The following is a 20,254-nucleotide window of genomic DNA, read 5'->3' as shown; positions in this document are numbered from 1 at the left end:
CAATACAAAAGTTCACCGGGCATGACTTTCCCAATACAAAAGTTCACCGGGCATGACTTTCCCAATACAAAAGTTCACCGGAGATGACTTTTCCCATACAAAAGTTCACCGGGCATGACTTTCCCAATACAAAAGTTCACCGGAGATGACTTTCCCAATACAAAAGTTCACCGGAGATGACTTTTCCCATACAAAAGTTCACCGGAGATGACTTTTCCCATACAAAAGTTCACCGGGCATGACTTTCCCAATACAAAAGTTCACCGGAGATGACTTTCCCAATACAAAAGTTCACCGGGCATGACTTTCCCAATACAAAAGTTCACCGGAGATGTCTTTTCCCATACAAAAGTTCACCGGGCATGACATTCCCAATACAAAAGTTCACCGGAGATGACTTTCCCAATACAAAAGTTCACCGGAGATGACTTTTCCCATACAAAAGTTCACCGGAGATGACTTTTCCCATACAAAAGTTCACCGGGCATGACTTTCCCAATACAAAAGTTCACCGGAGATGACTTTCCCAATACAAAAGTTGACCGGGCATGACTTTCCCAATACAAAAGTTCACCGGAGATGACTTTCCCAATACAAAAGTTCACCGGGCATGACTTTCCCAATACAAAAGTTCACCGGGCATGACTTTCCCAATACAAAAGTTCACCGGGCATGACTTTCCCAATACAAAAGTTCACCGGAGATGACTTTCCCAATACAAAAGTTCACCGGGCATGACTTTCCCAATACAAAAGTTCACCGGAGATGACTTTCCCAATACAAAAGTTCACCGGAGATGACTTTTCCCATACAAAAGTTCTCCGGGCATGAAAAACGTGAGCATGAGAAACTCGAGATGTTTATGAGTCGGAATGAAGTCCAAAAATTTTCCCAGAGTGTAAAACACAAGACTGTAGGATATGGTGCTGATACATTCTCCTGCAAAGACGACGAAGGGAATCTAGTAACTGATGCAGATAGCGTACTGAGGATTTGGAAGGAGCACTTTATGCAGCTCTTGGTATCGAATATGGGTGGCAATGAAGATACCTCAGAACCAATCGTAAATGTCAAGTTGAATGCCGAAGACCGGTGGCGAAATGCTGATAAGGAGTATGCATCAGTTAATTTGCGAAATTTAGCAGAAAGAAAACATACCCAACGATTGGAACCTCAGCCTACTATGTCCCGTACATATGAAAGAAGACAAGACGGTTTTGTGCAAAAAACAGAGGCATAAGTCTCCTACCCATCGCATTCAAAGTGCTGTCCAGCACACTGTGTGAACGTTTAAAACCCATGGTCAATGAAATAATCGGGTCATACCAATGCGGTTTTAGACATGGTAAATTGACAATTGACCAAATCTTCATACTGCGTCAAATACTCATGAAATACAGATCGACACATACCACCCGTTCGTCGACTATAAAGTCGCTTTCGACAGCCCAATTAGAGCTATGGTGTTTCAAGCCATGTCTGAGTTTGACATCCCTGCAAAACTAATTCGACTATGCACGATGACATTGGCTGACACAGGATCAGCAGTTAAAATAGGATAGAACCCCTCCGAGCCTTTCAACACAAAACGAGTTTCAGACAAGGTGACAGACTATCTTACTGGAAAATGTCATACGAGATGCGAATCTATTTACGGCCTGAGATAAAAACAGCACGATATACAATAAAGATGTAATGTTGCTTGCATACGCATATGACATAGACGTAATAGGTATATCAACGCGAGCCCTAACAGCCACCTTTGCAAAACTTTAAAAAGAGTCTGCCAAAGTGGGTCTGGCAGTCAACGGCGATAAGACGAAGTTTATGTTATCAACACGCAATTTCTTCAGTAGACTCGGACCAACTGTGGATGTTGATAATTAAAAATTTGGGGTAGTAAATGACTTTATGTACATTGGCACCGCCATAAATAAAACTAACAACATAAGTTTTGAAATAAAGAGAAGAATAATATTGGCCAACAGATGCTACTTTGGTCTAAATAAACAGTTTAAAAGCAAAACCACCTCTCGTCAAACAAAACTTACACTCTACCAGACACTGATACTACCCGTTCCTATGTATGGAGCTGAAGCATGGGTACTTGCAAAAGCAGATGAGGCAAAACTTGGTGTGTTTGAGAGAAAAATTCTTCGAAAGATTTATAGACCAATATGCGTTGACGGTGAATACCGATGTCGTATGAACCACGAGGTATACCAGCCGACCGACATCGATATAGTAAAACGTATCGAACTACAACGATTGCGTTGTCTTGGCTATGTCAGCAGAATGGATAAAGATGACCCCGACAGAAAGGCATTTGAATACGAGCCACTCGACGGTATACGCCCCAAGGGCAGGCCAAAACTCCGATGGAAAGAACAAGTTGAAGAAGATATCACAAAACTTGGCATCCAAAATTGGAGAAGTAAAGGAAAAGATCAGTGCGTTTGGAAATCTATTCTTAGTTCGGCTTATGGAACAAGACGTTCTATTTAGTATAAAAGCCACCTAAAAACGATTAAATGAAAGTCGCCTTTTAGAACACTCTCAAATAATCGACTAACCGAAAATCGAAAAACCGATTATTGAAATTCACTGCGTGTCCTTAACATACATGTTGAGTCTATCAGAACTAGGTTGAGATATTAGATGTTGCCTTAATATTAAAGAAATTTAAAAATTGTAGATGCGAACTATATCGTAAAGCCAATGACTTTATTTTTTTGACAACAAACGCACTGTATGTGTTTGGTTTGTCAGTTGCTGCGACGGTGGTAGTTTAGCGTAATGATGTTAGCTGTATTTCAGTCAGGTTGTTGTGTTGTGGTTTGTTGATACAGTGTCAATGTGATGGTGAGACGATGATAAGACGAGTACAAATTTGAGAGCATTTACCAAAACTAAAAAGGAAATATGAGAGCAAATATTGAGAATGTAGGGAAAATTAGTAAAGTGATTTTGCATCTCATGAAAATCCTACATATATTTGAAAAAATAGTGGCTTTCGGATGGATATAAGAAACTGCACATGTATCTTATGTGAAGTACCTGTGGAGTATGAAAAAACTACATCATGAACAAAAAAATTCATGAAATTTTTTCTGTGTATCTAACGAAAATAAATGAAATAAATAAATAAATGAAAATAAGATCCATTTCTAAAATGGACCATGTCGATGCATTACCTCCTCCGCAATACTTTTGAGCTTTAATCAAAATATATACTTTTTCGTCTAATTCGTACGTGCAAAATGGGCCACAAAATCTGAAAACTTTCTAAATACATAATTATTGAGGAAACTTGTTTTAATTGTGTAACCGGTACAGTCCAGTCAAAATAGACATTGAAGTAGCAAAAATTCCCACAAAGCTGAATTTTGGTTCGGAGCTAGGGTTAGAAGCAATGTCCTAAAAGTCCCCATCAATCCCATGTGTGCGAAAATGACTGATTCGGGGTCAAATGTCAAAATTTAGGGATTTTTTAGTTTTTCGAATTTTTTCGTGAAAACGGTGGGTCTAATCAAAAAGAGACTAGTGAAAATATTGTAGACAGAAAAAATTCTCTACATGTTTGGTCTTTATAGAAGGAACAATTCCTTAGACATAGCGGTTCTAAAAAACATCATTTATATGCACTTATAAGGGAATTACGCACATATTCAGGTGAAACGGCTAAAATAACCGGAGTAACCGGGTCTGTACCCCCAAAAAATATATGTTTCCTTGAAGAGCGAAATTATACCTATCTTTAAAAAAAATAAAAAATCTGAACGTGTCTAATAGAGTTATTCCATGTAAGAGTCATTATACCCTCAGCATTTATGCTAATGATGGTATATACGGGCAAAATGTGCCTCATCGAAATAATGGTTTTAGACCACAAGTACAAGGTGGCGCAAAAGTAATCTTTCTATCAGAAAATGCTATACTTTTTGCGATTGGCCCCTAATGTCAGTTCTGTTTTGACATTTGTGTAGTAGACACATGCAAAATACACGTTAATAAACAATGTTACGCTTCACTGCTCCAGAACGCGGAATTTTGGTCAATATTTATTTGACCAATAATCGGTCGGTGACTTTGGCACAACGTGAGCTTCGTCGCAGACGTTTAGCCGCTCGCCTCGAAGAGACTGCAGAGAATATTGCTGCTGTAGCCGAGGGTGTCATGGAAGCGCCGTCGACATAGACCAGACGACGTGCCACGCAAATGGGTATCAGTTGACGGTCTTTACAGCGAATTTTGGTACAAGATTTGAAGATGTTTCCGTACAAAGTCTAGACGTTGCATCAGCTGTTAGATGCTGACCGCCAATCGCGTCTAACATACGATCAAGCCATCCTTAATCACCACAAAGAGGAAGATAATTTTTCATCAAAAATAATCATGAGTAATGAGGCGTCCCAGACTTCTTTTTGTGGGGTTTTTTTGAAGTCGCGGGTTTATGTCAACAATCCTCAGACTCTTTCAGCTCTTAAAGACAATATCCGCCAAGAATGTGAGGACCTATCGCCGGAAGTTTTGGCCAAAGTGATGAAAAATACCATAAAAAGGGCTCAAATGACAATAAACTGTGGCGGCGGCCATTTATCCGATAACATATTCTCGACTTGATGTAAAAAAAATTAAAAGACCAAATAAAAATAATCCACAAGAAGAATCAAACTTTTTCATCTTTTTTTTAAATTACAGCCAAAAAACATCGGAAGATTACTTTTGCGCCACCTTGTATGTTTGTACGAAATCCGTTTCAGACAATTTGGAGTCGATTTGGCAATGTCCGTCGCTTTAGCAATGGTGCGCACGATAACTCTCGAACGGATGAACCGATTTGGTCCAAAATTTGGTAATATTTTGTCTAAACTAAGTTTAAGTTCGAAGATGGGCCATATCGGTCCACTCCTTCAGGCACCTCCCGAACAAAAGTTCGAAAATGTTCGAAAAATTTGTGCGCACTATAACTCTTGAAGGGAGTAACCGATTTAGTGCATACTTTGCACATCGTAAAATTTCTACCAGACTTAGATTAAGTTCCAATACGGACTCTACAGTTCCTTCCACTCCTTTTGGTTCCTCCACACAAAATTTTGGAAAAGTTCTCGAATCGCTTTGATTTATGTTGTAGCAACGTGTATTCACTGACCTTCATACGACGGTATAAGTTTCATCAAGGGCAAGTCCATACTTCCTGAGAAAAAAGCCTGAAAGTCGAAAAAACCCTATGACACCGTGTGTAGTGGTTGGAGCGCAAGATAACTCTCGAACGGATGAACCGATTTGGTCCAAAATTTGGCCTTCGTAATATTTTGTCCAAACTTAGTTTAAGTTCGAAGATGGACCGTATCGGTCCACTCCTTCAAGCACCTCCCGCACAAAAGTTCGAAATCCTAATCCATCCTAATATTTCTAACAGATTTAGATCAGGTTCGAACATGGACTATATTTGTCCACTCCCACACCAAATTTCGGATAAGTTCACTTTAAGACCTGCTCTCGGATCACTTTGAAACAACTTGCATTCGCTGCTTCAAATACAACGGTAAACATTTTTTCAGGGGCAAGTTCATACTTCTTGAGAAAACAGCCCGAACAGTGTAGAAACCCCCTATGCCACCATATGTAGTGGCTGGAGAGCACGAAATTTCTCAAATTGATCAACCGATTTGGTTCAAAATTTGGCTTTGGCCTTATTTTGTCGAAACTTTGTTTTAGTTCGAAGATGGGCAATACCGGTTCTCAACTACCGGTACTTTCCCCCAATATTTAAAAAAAAAAAAACTCTAAAATGGTATGCACGATATTTTGGACCAAACTTTGAATCTCCTAATATTTTGTTCAAATTTAGTTTAACTTCTAAAATAGCCCATATCGGTCCTCTCCCTAGGGTACTTCCCCCAAAAAAGTTCAACATTTGTGTTTAAGTGCAGTTTAGGGTCTATTCGAAGAACCATTTGAAATGCAGGGACGTACGCAGGGGGGGGGGCACGGGGGGCCCGGGCCCCCCCCGAAATGGTTTGGTCGAACAAAATTTTTCAAGCTACTGTAACTAGTTATTGTATTTTTTTCTCATAAAAATGTGTGTATATTTGAAGATTTCAAACTAAAACTTATATTTTCTTAAGTTTCTGAACAGAAAATGTACATCATTAACAAGTTTTGTAAGAAAATATTTTAGCAATTTTTGTTTGTAAGCTGTTTTTGAGAGAAACTTCCAATAAAATCTGAATTACTTCTTCATGTCATATCATACCACTATCAAAAGCTAATTCCTTGATGAATATACCCCATGTCTATTATTTATTCGAACTGTATAGAGCTTTCGAGACTTAAAACTCATCCGGTTATAATAAAAATAACGAGTTCAGTTTTATGGGAATGGAAATACAGACAGGGACAAAGGTTTACATACGCCCCCTAAATCTCGGGGTTTAGGGTAAGTAAAGATTTTTATGAAATTCCAAATATACAGTTTTATTTCTTCTCGCTAAAAACAATATTTAATACAAAAGTATGTTCCATAATACAACTAACGGTAAATTTTACAAAAACCAAAAAATAATGGGGATAAAAGTTTCCATACACCGCAAGAAAATATGTGTATTACCGTCAAATTTATGGAATTAACAGCAAATTTCTACATTTTATTGTTTTGCCTAATGTCTCTGGCTGTCTGAGATACATATATTTTAGAGAAAAGAACATACTTTTTGGTGGTTAAATGTCGTTATTTGAGGTCAAACTTTTTGTATAACTCTTTAAAGCTGACCCTTGCTTAATTCTTTGCGTTTTTAGGTATTGTACTTTATAAAAATCACAAAATTAGTGTCAGATGGTAAATATTGAGACCCTAGAAAGTTTTGAAGTTGTTTTTGTGCTTAATATATATTCCTGGACATCGATAAATGTACGTATTTCCTTAGAGTTCTCAAGAAGTGAATAGATTCCGCGGAATTCTTGTCGCAAAATTCATACAGAAAGCCTTGAATTGCCTTCTAATAAGGTCTGATACAATCCTTGGACATCAATTGACTCAGAAATGAACAATTATACGAAACTTTTCGCCCCTATAGTGACGGTAATGATCATAATACGAAAACGACGTTGTTTACGGTACAAATCCCATGTTTTCTTAGTACAGCTTATATTTTGATGCTTTGGAAGCTTCGGGAGCGTGTTTGTAACAGAATATTTTACATTTCTGATTCAACTGATGCCCAAGGATTGTATCAGACCATATTACAAGACAATTCAAAGCCTTCTGTATGTAATTTGCGCCAAGAATTCCGCAGAATCTATTCAATTCTTGAGAACTCTGAGGAAAAACGTACATTTATCGATGTCCAGGAATATACATTAAGCACAAAAACAACTTCTAAGCAAAGAATTAAGAAAGGGTCAGCTTTAAAGAGTTATACAAGAAGTTTGACCTCAAATAACGGCATTTAACCCCCAAAAATTAGATTCTTTTCTCTAAAATATATCTCAGACAGCCAGAGACATTAGGCAAAACAATAAAATGTAGAAATTTTGCTGTTAATTCCATAAATTTGACGGTAATACACATATTTCCTTGGGGTGTATGTAAACTTTTGTCCCCATAATTTTTTGGTTTTTGTAAAATTTACCGTTAGTTGTATTATGGAATATACTTTTGTTGTATTAAATATTGTCTTTTAGCGAGAAGAAATAAAACTGTATATTTGGAATTTCATAAAAATCTTTACTTACCCTAAAACCCGAGATTTAGAGGGTGTATGTAAACGTTTGTCCCTCTCTGTATATAAAAAAAATCTATTGAATGAAATGTATGAAGGGTCGGTCCTTCGTGAACTACATATTGAAAGCCAATTAGAAATTTGTTTTACTGCCATCGCCAAAATTTTGTTATTCTGTTTTAGACAAATTTGCTGCTAAACAGTATGAGAAAATAATGAAGACAAATGAATTTATGTGCGTCACTTGATTTTTACTTATCGTTACCGAAGTATAATTGTAACCTGAGACTTTAGATTACGAGATTATATACACTAGGATTGTATAGATTTCATCAAAATAATGATTTAAGACTTCACATATGTTTGGATGATATTCGTTTCAGCCAAGATGGAAGTACTTACCACCGTCCGTCCGTCTGTATCTCTGTTTTTCAGGCAGGTTGGAACTCATGATAACTCTCGGTCCAAGTTATGGATCTCGTAATGTTGTGTCCAAATTAAATTTAAGTCATATCGGTACCTCCGCCATAAAAGTTCAAAAATATTCACTAAATTGGTGGAAGGGACTAACCGATTCGGTCTAAAATCGAACCTAATATGGTTCGCAAGATTACTTCCAAAACTACATCAAGGTCCAAGAGAATATGTTTGGACAACATCTTCAGGTCTCCTATACAAGTCTAACATAACTGCAGTTTAAAGACTGTTCGATGATTCTTTGGACATTTTGTAGTCTTGTTGACAGCGATATCCTACTTTTCGTGGACAAGTTTATGCTTCCTGACAAAGCTCTAAACACTACGGTGGCCAACTAAAAAGCTTATGGGCGCGGTAACTATCGAGAGGAGTGTCTCTCAAATAATTATTAGTGAATAATTATGTGGGGTTCAATAAGGATCGATTGTTATTTGTCAAAACTATATAGAACTAAGTCCATCAAAGTGTTTGTCATCGAGTCCAAAAACTTCTAACCGTACAATTAAGAAAATAAATTATAACGCTTCTTTTGTAACATAAAATTAAAAGTAAGTAAGTAAGAATCTATCTCTATCGGTAAATAACAATGTGCAAAATTTTTAAGGTAATCTTTTCCAAATAATTTGAAGTAATGATTTTTTTAAGTACAGACCCAAAGTACAAAAGCCCTAGTTCCGTTTTGTTGAGTCAGATACAGCTTGGATTTTATGGCCCCATCTAAACATTATTAAATATCGACTGTTTAAACAACTCGGGGCTATACCTCTGAAACCAATGCAAATCTTCTTCTGACCTTTGCAGCAAATTTGTGGATAAGGGACAAAATAAAATATTTGGAGAAATGAAAAAAAAAATAAATTTTATAATATATCTAAAAATTCCATAATTTTTATACATTTCGCACCATATCTCCAAAACTATTAAATTAATCTTAATGTTTTCTTTGGAAACATATCAAAGACAACGACAGCCGATATTCTTAAAAATTGGGCTAAGATCATCGAAATAGTGAAAATCTTGCTATAGCAAAGACAACGGCAATTCTTTGTTGTTGTAAAATTCTGCGATAAACCATAACGTGGACCTGTATGATTAAAACTTCAATATACTTCAATAAATTGTACATGGCGACATTACCGAACGTGGCCCGATATTGTCTATTTTCAATTCTAAATATCCTACTCTGTAAATATTTATAATTGTATCCTTAGTCCCAATTTACATTAAACGAGTTTCCTTGCGGCAATTTTTCTCGTTCTCTTCTAAACTTGCCTCTTGCGTTTATACAGGCAATTCTGTTTCTGCAAGTTTTGTTTTCAAAACAATGAAAATAATGTCAAAAACGAAAAATACAAAAGGGATTGCCTAAAAATTGCCGGTACGAGCAATTTTTTCCACTTCCATACCCCTTACGTGTCTCTCCTACAAACTGAGACTTGCCGCAAGTAAATTCGCCTAATGTAAATTGGGACTAAATATTTTGAATTTGAATTCTTTCTATTGAATTTATATACTTTGTACCATTATTTCATATAAAATATAGAATATAATATAGAAGAGAATATGTGCCAAAATTTCCAGCCCATCGGACAAAAATTTAACGAGATATGAGCTTTCGAAAGGAAACATTTATTATGTTTTGTATGTAGCATGGAAACTAAAAACGTCTTTTCCTCGAAGTGTGCACTTTATATGTTGTTGTGGGACTATTGTACACATAAATCATGTGCTTAACCGAGAGAGTCTTAAAAAAACTGCTGACGGAGTCAGAAAAAATATCAATTTTGTACGGTGTTTTGTTTTTGTTAAAATCGAAATTTTGATTTTAACTGTTCAAAATTTTTAAAAATTGATTTTTTTAATTCCTTTTCGATAATGGACAAGATTATTAGGTTCGTAATGATCCCACAAAAATATATGGTGATCGGTCTATTCTTTTTCAAACTACAGTGGGTACCGCTAACTGCTTTAGTAAAAACAGTGCTTTATAAGCGGGCATTTGAATGTAAGATTTTTCAAAAAAAAAAAAAAATAAAATAAAAACTAGAAGGTAACTTAAGGTTTAATAGATTTTTTATAAAAAATGCATGAAAATGGCTTTTCTCATGTTTAAAAGTGGCCATAACCCCTTAAAATAGCTTTACGTAACGCTACACAACATTTGCATTTTTCATGATTTTTGGTCAAGTTGTGCCCCCCCCGAAATGAAATCCTGCGTACGTCCCTGTTGAAATGTATACCGATGCTGTTCGTTATGGTCCTGTTTACAGCGATGTTATGTCTTCCGTGGACAAGTCAATGCTTCCTGGCATACTGGTCCAAACTGAAATGACTAGTGGGCTCGATATCTATTGAAAAGGACTAGTTCGGTCCATTTCTTTAAGTACCTCCTCAGCAACACTTTTGAACTTTAATCCTAATCCACATTTTTGTCGGTTAATACGCCCATAATTTTGAATACCCCCTAAATGCATACATTTTTTGGAAAAAATGTGCACAGGCTGAGGGTATATCTCTGTCGGCAAAGCCAATTGATACATTTTTACTTGTTTTATGCATTTAACCCAAAAAACGACTCCAACGAAAACTCTCCGTTTTTTTAATTTTTGTTAAAAGGTAGGGTTTGTTGCTCTGATTACGGAAATGTATAATTTTCATGGGCGGTGGATCCGGTTCGCCCGTTATTTGACCCGAAAGGCCAAATTTAAAACCGGAAATACCTTATACATGACATTGTTATTTTACTTCTTCACATGTGTAATTTGACACTTATATAACGATGTCTCAAGAATGGTCACTCCTATTGAAAAGTTATACAGATAATTCTTGTAGAAAATTTTTAAGCCTACAACTTTTGCTTTAGTCGATTTCTGATAGGTCTTACTGTTTTTGATAAAAAAAAAATCAATAAACCTGAATAAGGCCTCCAAAAATGACTTTCGACCCTGAATAACTTCGTTTGCCCACATGGGATCGATGGGGACTTTTAGGACGTTACTTCAATTGACAAACCCTAGCTTTCCACCAAAATTCTGCTTTGTGGGAATTTTTGATATTTCCACCTTAAACGCATTTCTTTTTTGACTGGACTATGAAATGATAATGGGAAAATCAACTACGCCCATAGATGTAAGTATCATTTCACACAGGCTGAGGGCATATATCTGTGGGCAAAGTCGACTGATATTTTTTACCTGTTGTGTTCCTAAATTTGTTAACGATTTAATGGTCGTATGATATGGCATAATTCTAGTAATGACGTAGGGTAAGACACAGTCGTCTCTTCAAACTATAGGCCTCTTTTACTAATCTTTTGTTTTTGTTTTATATTTCTCAGTGCGATCTCCCATTTATTTGAATTTATTATATTAAGTTTTCTTATCAACGAAAGCGAAAGTAACAACATTGTACTAAACAGCACACGAATAGAGAAATTCTAACTAGTTGTACTATTAGTTGATGTCTCACGATGACAAACGTCTATTTAGAAGCGAAATTTCATGTCATCATGATTATCAGAATAATTGCTATCTAGTACTAAAAGAGGGTATTGGAAAATGATTTTGGTTCTATCATTAAATCATCGTTAAATCATTAAATTCGAAAAACTAATAATTTCAATGCATAATAATTTACTTTCTAATGAAACCATTTATTTTTTGTTCCTTTTTGCACGCTTGTCTAAAGATCCAACTTCTTAGTTAAAAATACTTGTCATTTGTGAAATGACCGTCCAAGCTATTTGCCGTAAACCACTATTTCAATGAAGAACTTTTTCGTCGTATCATAGTACATATGAGGAAAAGTCAAAACTTTTTAGTTTTCCATAAAAAATAAACATTTTTTTAAACTACATGAAAGATTTTTGGTACATGGGTTGCGAAAAAAATCTCCATTCTCAAATCAGTTCGAGATAGTAATTTTGGTTATTGCGCGCAAAAGGTATTTCGGTTTTAATTCTGATAATAACAAAAATCTTAAAAAAATGCTACTCATTATTTTGATCAAAAGTGTCAATATTTGGTTTATTAAAAGCGAAAAATATGCAAGAGTTCAACAAATAGGTAGTTAGCAACATGTTTTAATAAAATTCAAGCAGGTAGTCCTCAGTTTGTTCAAGGATATTTAGGTGTCTTCCACACATACATCCAAGATCACACTCATACATGTACATTTTGTTATACGAAAGGTCCACCAACCATAATAATTTAAAGAAATTTAAAGAAAACTGTGTTCACATAAACGGTGTTGGATTTGCTCATTGGTTCTTGGCTTCATATTTCTGATAACCTATGCATTTCATTTCTGTTGTTTTATATTCAAACGAAGGTTTTTTTCATTGCGAAAAATATAGAAAATTCTGGAAAACTTGTAGTCAGAAAGGGAGCCTAGCGGAAAATGTTTCTAATATGTTTTTATTTTTTCAAAATTCTGAGGACAAATTTTCCAAAATATTTTCGATTGTAGTAAAACATTTTTTATCAACACCACACATATACCCTTATCTATCGAAATCATTGGCAATTAAAACGGCTATCGAATATGCCATTTCATGCTGACCATGTTTAAAATGTTATTATCTGCACTAAGAAGCCTAAAAGTAAACTATAACATGTTTTAATAAACCATACAAAAAAACATCAAATTATATTGATAATAAACAAACGAAATATATAAGAAAATTATTTTTGTTCTCTTAAGTGTCTAATTTAAGGCATTAATAATAATTTCAGCAATAAATATTTTATCCCCAGTACTGATAAAATTTTAACATTAAAAAAGCTAAACCTGCACCTTTTTTATGGTAAAACAAGTAAGAAGGTATCAGTCAGCTTTACAGACAGAGATATACCCTCGGCCTGTGTGAAATGAAACTTTCATCTATAGACTAATGGGTACTTTATTTCACATACGTGTTGTCAATTTGCATATATACATTTTGTATATAAAAAAACGACAACTCATATGTAAAAACATATCGTGTAAAGTACCCATAAATAGAATCCAATACAACCAACATGTTTTACCCCAATAATTATGTATGTACTAGATTTTCAGATTTTGTTCCCCTTTTGGACGTACCCAGAAAAATGTTCGATGACAAATCATGAGTGGTATCATGGGTGCAAGTGACATGTCAATGACATTTACAAGGGAGTGACACACACTTTCACCAATTCATTGTCATAGCATTTTGCACAAGTTCATTGTCATAGCATCTTGCACCAGTTCACTGTCATGGCTTCTTGCACCAATGCTTTGGATCCGGATTTTCGCCAATCATAAATAAAATTTGCAATACAATTATGTAATTTGATGAATTAATAAGAATACAAAGCACAGATGATTTGTATCGCCAGATGTTATTTTTCTTTATTTTGTATGTAATTTTCAAAATTATATATTATATTAATCTGCAATTTTTCGGGTCGCATAACGTCAAATGGCTCGTATTATATTCCGGTGGCATCTTTATCCATCCTGTTAACATGGGCCAACCAACCCAATAATTGCAGCACGATATGTTTTACTATATCGGTGTTGGTCGGCTGGTGGAGCTCGTGGTTTACAGACCGGGTCTTTTTCATACTTCTTTTTAATATCCACAAAAGGAAACAGGTTTCCAAACACAAAATATATTTTTCTTTTGTTTTATATCAATTTACATTGTATTTTTTATTAAAATATATAAAATTTGCCACTATCGATCACTTTCATCTGACTTTTATTTTCATTTTAACAATTACTTCTGCAAGTACACAATTATTCAGGTACATGAGTATTTGATCATTTATTGTGCGGGTACTTATCAATTTATTTAGACTCATGACAATATTATGACAAAGATCGGATCTTTCACGACTTCAATTGCACTCATAAAAATTCGATGAAAAAGATCGGATCTTTCACGACTCCTTTCGCACTCATGCAAAAGAACCAGTGAAATCATGATTTCACATGGAATCACTTCCATTTAATTTTGCTGGTTATGGTAGTATGGGTATTGGAGGTACATGAAGTAATTCATCGGCATAGTCCATTTTGGAAGTGGATCTTATTATAATGTTATTTTGGGAGTTATTTCGTTTCGATAGATGGCTCGCCCTTCAGTCATTTCAGTTTGTCACCGTATAACTTGGAAGTTTTGTACCACTATGTCAAGAAGCATGGACTTGCTTACGAAAAACATAATATCCCTGTAAGCAGGACCACAAGGAATAGCATCGGTATAATTACCTAAAGGATCTTCGAAGAGATCCTATATTGCACTTAAACAAAAAAGTTGAACATATGTGGGGGAGATACCCTAAGGAAAATGCCGATATAGTCACCATTCGATTGTAATTTTATCTACTATTCGCAGAAGTATTACGATGTTCAAAGAATGGACCAACTCGGTTACTACTTTGGAGTGTTATCGTGCGCACCATTTTAGCGTTTTAAATTTTTGTGGCGGAGGTACCTGAAGGAGCTCATCCTAGAACTTAAACGAAGTTGGGATAAACAAGTAAGAAAAGTCTATAGTCGGACGGAGCCGACCATGGGATACCCTATACCACTATCCCTGGACAATCGCTCTCCACGGAACTTCTTTTCAATGATTGTGAAAATTTAATTATCAAATATCAGAGATGTAATGTATAATACTTATGACCATAACCAAAAAGTTATCTAGCATGACAAAGACATTTTTGTAGCAGGAAAGGAAAATTTTGTTCACACAAACTAAAATGTATTGAAACACACTTATGTAGTACTACTACTTCCGTTGTTTAACCGCTACGTTATTGAAATTTTTACCAATTTCACACGTTTCAGTCCATTTAACCCGCTAAGTATTATCTGATCTTCACCTTGGTGTGTACGCTTCTTCTTCATCATAAACTCAAACTTTGTTTAAAATTTTGCGGGTTATTATTTTGACCTACAGAGCCGCTACAAAATTGGTTAAAATTTTGTTTTTGGTCCATTTCATCCCCTAAACATTTCACGATCAGCACCAAAAACTAATCATTCTCCTTAAAAAATTCGTTACAATCGGTCCATAATTGCGGCCTTAAGCTTGTTTACAATTTTTAATGGACGGACACACATCGCTAAATCGCTTTATCTCGTCGAGATATGAATTTTGGCATACCAAATAAGGGGTCTAGGACGAACTTTTGGAGAGACAATATGTAGCATGGGATAATGTCCTCAAGGAATTAAAATATCGACCAAAAATAAAATGTTTATTTTTTGAAATTTTGCCTTTTTATGGCGAAGATCATTTTTTTAATGATTTTTGTTAATTTTCTCGTTTAGAGTTAAGCTTGATGATCTGAAATTATTTGCAAGTGAAAAAGGAAAGCCAAGGACTCGAACCCACATAGTCACCAAATTACGTTACCTGGTTTCATTGGTGGTAAAGCAAATCTTCGGACGTATCGACTATGCAATGGCTTCTCTGTCCTAGAACTTATCGTTTTTCAAATGCAAATGTGTTTTTGTACATTAACGCGGATACTTGGCCACAGAAATGTATTCTTCATGACAAACGCTTTTTGCGCTGACTTTGAAGTTATGAGTTGGCTTTGAACGCTAACACGCCATGACAACATTTTTTTGATATGTTTTTCAAGGACGTGGGTTCAAATCCCAGCCGGGCTCAGCCTGTTTTTTATTTTTTGAAATTTTGCCTTTTTATGGCGAAGATCATTTTTTTAATGATTTTTGTTAATTTTGAAGAATACATTTCTGTGGCCAAGTATCCGCGTTAATGTACAAAAACACATTTGCATTTGAAAAACGATAAGTTCTAGGACAGAGAAGCCATTGCATAGTCGATACGTCCGAAGATTTGCTTTACCACCAATGAAACCAGGTAACGTAATTTGGTGACTATGTGGGTTCGAGTCCTTGGCTTTCCTTTTTCACTTGCAAATAATTTCAGATCATCAAGCTTAACTCTAAACGAGAAAATTAACATAAAATGTTTATATTTTTCATACAAAAGTAATGGTCCATTTCACCCGCTAAATAATATCAGATCATCATTCAAAATTGTAGGCATCATTTTCGACCTATACTCTTACCCGGTGCAAAATTTCGTGACTATTGATGTATAATTGCGACTTCTAGCGAGTTTATTATTACACTACAAACAAAAAACGGAATATATTAGGCTGTAACTCTGTTATCTGATCATGCACACCAACATAATTGGCATCAATTGAATGGTCAAGCGTTCCACTTTCAAGTACACCTCACTTGTCCGGAATGTCACTTCTAGGAATTAAGATATAAGCTGTATATTAAAAATTTTCACAATTTTCACACAAAAGTTTTGGTCCATTTAACCCTCTAAATATTATCCGATCGCCATCTCAAATTGCAAGCTTCTCCTTTGTGATATACTCTTACCTTACTTAAAATTACGCGTGGATCGGACTATTATTGAGACCTACAGAGCCGCTAGAAAATTGGATAATTATTATGTTTTTGGTCCATTTCACCCGCTAAATATTTCACGATCATCACCAATAAGAATAGGGATCTATTCTGATCTGAACCCGACCTCCATACAAAATTTCGTGACGATCGGTCCATAATTGCGGCCTGGAGCGTGTTTACAATTTATAATGGACAGACGGACGGACGGACGGACAGACACACATCTCAAAATCGCTTTATCTCGTCGAGATATGAAGATTGGTATACCACATTGGGGGTCTCCGACGAATATTTCGCGGTGTTACATGAATTTTTACCAAAACAAACTTATAATACCCTTTTCCACATTGTGGTATAGGGTATAAATATTACGAATGCCAAATTTTGGTACAAATCGGTTCATCCGTCCGAAAGCTCCAGCCACTACATATGGTGCCATGGGGGTTTTGTACAGCTTTAGAGGCCATTTCCTCAAGAAGTATGGACTTGCCCCTGAAAAAACTTGTACCGTTAAAGTTCTACTATCTTCCTCTATGTAAACTAAAAGCATCATTATAAGATTCTTATCTATAGAAGGCATAATAAAGGTCTTCATAGAATTACCTACAAATGTTTTATATCTATAGAAGACCTTTTTATGGTTTTGGTCAGAATTAAGTGTAAATACCGAGGGTTGTGCATGGAGACGAGATGATTTAGCATCTGACTGACTACAAACCCACTACATGCATACAGTGCTTCGTCTTAGAAGTTGTTGCGACTCATATTCCGTTCCATCATAAACGGTGAATATTAACGTCTCGTAGAGATTCAAAATCGTTTTTCCTCGCTAAATTATTTAAATTTTGAACGGAAAGAAATATTTGAATAATTATGTATGAAGGGTATTCTATCTACGGAAGACTCCTTTGAAGGAACTTTTATATAAAGAAAAATCCTTTAAATAGGCTTCTATTTATGGAAGAACCCTTAATGGGACTTTTCATTTACAGAATAACCCTTTGAAGGGACTTCTATCTCCTTGAAGAGGCTTCTATTTATGCCTTTGACGGGACTTCCATTTTTAAAAGATACCCTTTGAAGACAACCTCTTCTGAAGAGGCTTCTATCAATAGAATACTTCTTTAAGTCCCTTTTGTAGGGGCTTCCATCTATTTACCGAACGGCCTTCTATTTATAGAGGTCCCGTTGAAGAGGACTCTGTTTATAGAAGACTCCTTTAAGGGGTATTTTTTTCTTTTATATATGGAATCCTTTGTAGGGACTTCTATCTTGAGAAGAATCCTTTGAAGAAGCTTCCATTTATCCATCCACTCCTTTGGATACCTCCCTCACAAAAGTTCATAGCTTTTCCCTCAAATGTTGCGCACGGTAACTCTCGAAGGCAGCAACCGATTTAGTTCATACTTTGGGCATCGTAATATTTCTAGGAGACATAGATCTGAATGGAATATGGACTATATATGTCAATTTCTTCGGATACCTCCCATACCAAATTATGGAAAAGTGCAGGTTAGGACCTCCTCTAGAAAAGTTTTGCTTTTTATTGCAACAGGTTGCAGTCAAGGCCCTTACTACAATGGAACAAGTTTGTTAAGTCCATACTTCTTGAGAAAATGGCCCGATAACTGTAAAAAACCCCTACGGCCAGCAGTATAGTGTCTGGTGCGCACGACAACTCCCGAACCGAATACTGCGTTGATCCACACTTTACATTTCGTAATATTTCTTCGAATATTAGATGAAATTCGATAATGCTTATAGGTTCACTCCTTCCGGTATCCCCCCCACAAAAATTCAAAAATATCCGCTAAAATTGTAAGCGCAATATCTCATAAACGGAGCAACCAATTGGGTCCAAACTTTGGATGTCGAAATATTTTGTTCAAACTTAGATTATGTTCAAAAGTGGGCCGTATCGGTCCATTCCTTAGGGCACCACCCACACAAATGCCAATATTTTTGTTTAACTGCTCTGTGCGAGAATCCTTTGGAAATTTTCACCGTAGTAGCCCTATTTACAGTGATTTTATGTTTTTCGTGGGCAAGTCCACGATTCCTGATATAATGGTCCTATCGAGAGGAATAACTCCCAAAATAAGACACATTTCCAAAATGAGCTATGTTAGTCCATAACTTAGCTTAACTTAATCCATATCTTTGTCGGCAAGTTCATACTCCCAAAATTATGAATAGGTGTTTCAATTCACGTAGGCTGAGGAAATATCTCTGTCAGCAAACCGACTGATACTTTATTACTTGTTATATACGACACCTCTGTTGAGACTTATATCTAAAGAATATCCCCTTGAAATGCTTCTATTTATAGAAGATCCCTTTGAAGCGGCTTCTATTTATAGAATACTACTTGTGAAGGTTTTTTATATAGAAGACTCCATTGAAAAGCCTTCTATTTATAGGAGACCCCTTTTGAATGGGCTTCTACTTACAGAAGACCCCCTTGAAGGGACTTCAGTTTATAAAGGACACGTTGAAGGGGCTTCTGTCTATAGAAGACTCCTTTGAGGGGGCTTCTTTTTATATAAGACCCCTTTGGAAGGTGTTCTATATATGGAAGACTCCTTTGTAGGGGATTCTATCTAAAGAAGAATCATTTGAAGAGGCTTCTATTTATGGAAGATCCCTAAAAGGGTCTTCAATTTACAGAATGTACCTTTGACGGGGCTTCTATCTATGGAAAATCCCCTTGAAGAGGCTTGTACTTACAGAGACCCCTCTTGAAGGGGCTTCTATTTATAGAGGACACGTTGTAGGGGCTTCTGTCTATAGAAGACTCCTTTAAGGGGGCTTCTTTTTATATAAGAACCCTTTGGAAGGTGTTCTATATATGGAATACTCCATTGATGTGGCTTCTATCTAAAGAAGATCCCATTGAAGATGCTTCTATTTATTGGTAGTCCCCTTTCAAGGGGCTTATATTTATAGAATACTACTTTTGAAGGTTTTTTCTATAGAAGACTCTTTTGAAAAGGCTTCTATTTATGGGAGACCTCCTTTGAATGGGCTTCTACTTAAAGAAGACCCCCTTGAAGGGGCTTCTATTTATAGAGGAGACGTTGAAGAGGCTCCTATCTATAGAAGACTCCTTTGAGGGGGCTTCTTTTTACATAGGACATCTTGGAAGGTGTTCTATATATGGAAGACTCCTTTGTAGGAACTTCTATCTAAAGAAGAATCGTTTGAAGAGGCTTCTATTTATGGAAGATCCCTTATATAAGCCCCCTTTGGAAGTTTTTCTATATATGGAAGACTCCTTTGATGGGGCTTCTGTCTGAAGAAGATCTCTTTGAAGATGCTTCTATTTATGGTAGATCCCTTTGATGGGGCTTCTATTTATAGAATACTTCTTTTGAAGGGTTTTTTGTATAGAAGGCTCCTTTTAAAAGGCTGCTATTTATAGGGACCCCTTTTGAAGAGGCTGACCCCTTGAAGGGTCATCCATTTACAGAGGACACGTTGAAGGGGCTTCTGTCTATAGAAGACTCCTTTGAGGAAACTTCTTTTTATAAAAGACCCCTTTGGATGGTGTTCTATATATAGAAGACTATTTTTTTGGGGCTTCTATCTAAAGAAGAATCATTTGAAGAGACTTCTATTTA

The sequence above is a fragment of the Musca autumnalis genome, unplaced genomic scaffold (assembly GCF_047663935.1).
Source record: "Musca autumnalis isolate F117 unplaced genomic scaffold, ASM4766393v1 scaffold_5, whole genome shotgun sequence".
Classification (NCBI taxonomy): domain Eukaryota; kingdom Metazoa; phylum Arthropoda; class Insecta; order Diptera; family Muscidae; genus Musca; species Musca autumnalis.
This window is presented reverse-complemented; position numbering follows the sequence as displayed.